General features: G+C 44.8%; 1 pseudogene; it reads left to right on the top strand.

The window, feature by feature from the left end:
• The first annotated feature begins 1319 nt into the window (after window positions 1-1319).
• On the top strand, window positions 1320-1592 carry LOC142834720 (small nuclear ribonucleoprotein G pseudogene; annotated as a pseudogene).
• Window positions 1593-2335: the final 743 nt, after the last annotated feature.

The raw sequence follows: 2335 nt of genomic DNA, 5'->3' as shown, positions 1-2335 counted from the left end.
GAAAGGCATGTTTCACCACACCTGGCAAAATATGTTACTTTACGTGTCTATGTAAGTTGCTTTCTATGGCCATAGACACGAGGTTATCACTGGTAGGAAGGCTACTGGTGACACTTACTACACAGGAAGTAGTCTTGACCCGCAAATCTTTTTTATTATTTGAGACAAGGCCTCAAGTGGTCCAGGTTGACTTCAAGCTGCCATGTAGGCAAGATAGGGTTTGAATTCCTAATCCTGCCTCTGCATTCCAAGAATGTGTCACCACCACCAGAGTAGCTCTCCAACTGGAAACGTATAATAAGAATTGCAGCCTGTTTTAAGACAGGGTTTCATTGTGTGCCCCTGGCTGACCTGGAACTCGTTATATAGATCAAGTTTAACATGAACTCTCAGAGATCCACCTGCCTTTTCCTCCTAAGTTCTGGGATTAAAGGTGTGTGCCACCATATCTGGCAATAGATGGCGTATTTTGGTTTGCTTGTTTATTTGTTTGGCACATACTAGATGTTTGGTACGATTATTTTATTTTTGTCATTTAATTTTCATAACAGAACATGAAAAAAGGTGATAAGTAACTCAAAAAGAATCTGCCTCCTACCAAGTCACAAGCAGGCCGGAGGCCATGTCTACAGAGGGCAGATCTAAACACCTCTAACCACTACGTTTAAACACACACACATTCACATACACAGACACACACGCACATGCAATACACAGATGATGTGGGAGTGTCATATATCAATCTGTTGATTTCATTGGTTAAGCAATAAAGAAACTGCTTGGCCCTCATAGGTTAAAACATAGGTGGGAGGAGTAAACAGAACAGAAGGCTGGGAGAAAGAAGCTGAGTCAGGGAGCCGCCATGATTCTTCCACTCCAGGCAGACGCAGGTTAAGATCATTCCTGGTAAGCCAGCTCGTGGGCTAAACAGATTATTAGAAATGGGCTAGTCCAGGTGTGAGAGTTAGCAGAGAAAAGGCTGAAACTAATGGGCCAAGCGGTGTTTAAAAGATTCCGTGTAATTATTTTGGGTAAAGCTAGCCGAGGGGACGGCCGGGTGCCGGGGACGCAGCCCACCGCTCCTATTACAACACACAGACACACACACAGACACACATACAGAGACACAGACACACACATATGTACACAGATGCACACACATGCACAGGGCTCTCTTGTGCTAGTACATACAGTACTACTGAGCCACACGCATCTCCAGCACAAGGTGAGATAATTCGAATCTTGACAAATCTTTAAAACAGAGAACGTTGAAGGCCACCCGCTCCTTTCCGTTGTGCTGAGCCTGCCGAAGTGTTGCCATGAGCAAAGCCCACCCTCCCGAACTGAAGAAGTTTCCGGACAGGAAGTTATCATTAAAGTCAAATGCTGGCAGACGTGTACAAGGAATATTCCGGGGCTTTGATCCCCATATGAATCATGTGATTGATGAGATGGCAACCAGTGAGCACCAGAATGACATCAGCGTGGTGGTCATACGAGGAAACAGCATCCTCATGTTAGAAGCCTTGGAAAAGTCTAAACAATGGCTCTCAAGTAGAGGAGTTCACATCCTTCTCCAGAGGGCTGTTTGACTGGGCTGTAGAACTGGGTCATGTACATCTCCATAAGAAACTTTTTGCTAAATAAACTCTTGTGATACTCAGAAAAAAAAATAGAGAATGCCCCAAATACTATGTCTTGGTTACTTTTCCATTGCTGTGAAGAGACATCATAACCAAGGCAATTTATAGAAGAAAGAGTTCACTGGGACTCACAGTTCTAGAGGGCACACTCCTTCCAATAAGCCAACAACTACTAATCCTTCCCCAATAATTCCACCAACTGGGGACAGCAATTCAAATATATGAGCCTTATGGGGACCATTCTCATGCAGCTCACTAGATCATGTGTTTAGATTTTGGAGTCTATCAATTACTTAGCTATAACAGTTTGTCTGTTTCACTCTTTTGTTAGGTTTGATGTCACCATTGAAATTACCTGGTGGGAGTGAGAAGGAAACACGGAACATGCAACAAACCCGCTTAGGAGTTTCTTAGAGGGGGTGTTTACAGGCCAGGGAATCCTGAGAGAGAGAGAGAGAGAGAGAGAGAGAGAGAGAGAGAGAGAGAACGTCCAGCTTTTAAAAGCTGCTTAGCACATGCACACAGGGGGTTGGCGTGACTATGTCACACTGATAATGCACATGACATGACAGGAAACTCGTGCATGCGTGCAAGTGTTTAGCTGAGTCATACGTGGATGTAACCATGCATGCGTACATGTGGGTCACACGGAGTCCTTTGTGCCCAAGGGCCTGTCCGCACGTGCTTGCCTT

This window comes from Microtus pennsylvanicus, chromosome 14 (assembly GCF_037038515.1).
Source record: "Microtus pennsylvanicus isolate mMicPen1 chromosome 14, mMicPen1.hap1, whole genome shotgun sequence".
NCBI classification, from domain to species: Eukaryota; Metazoa; Chordata; class Mammalia; order Rodentia; family Cricetidae; genus Microtus; species Microtus pennsylvanicus.
The sequence above is the reverse complement of the archived record's forward strand: the minus strand, read 5'-3'. Positions and strand labels throughout refer to the sequence as shown.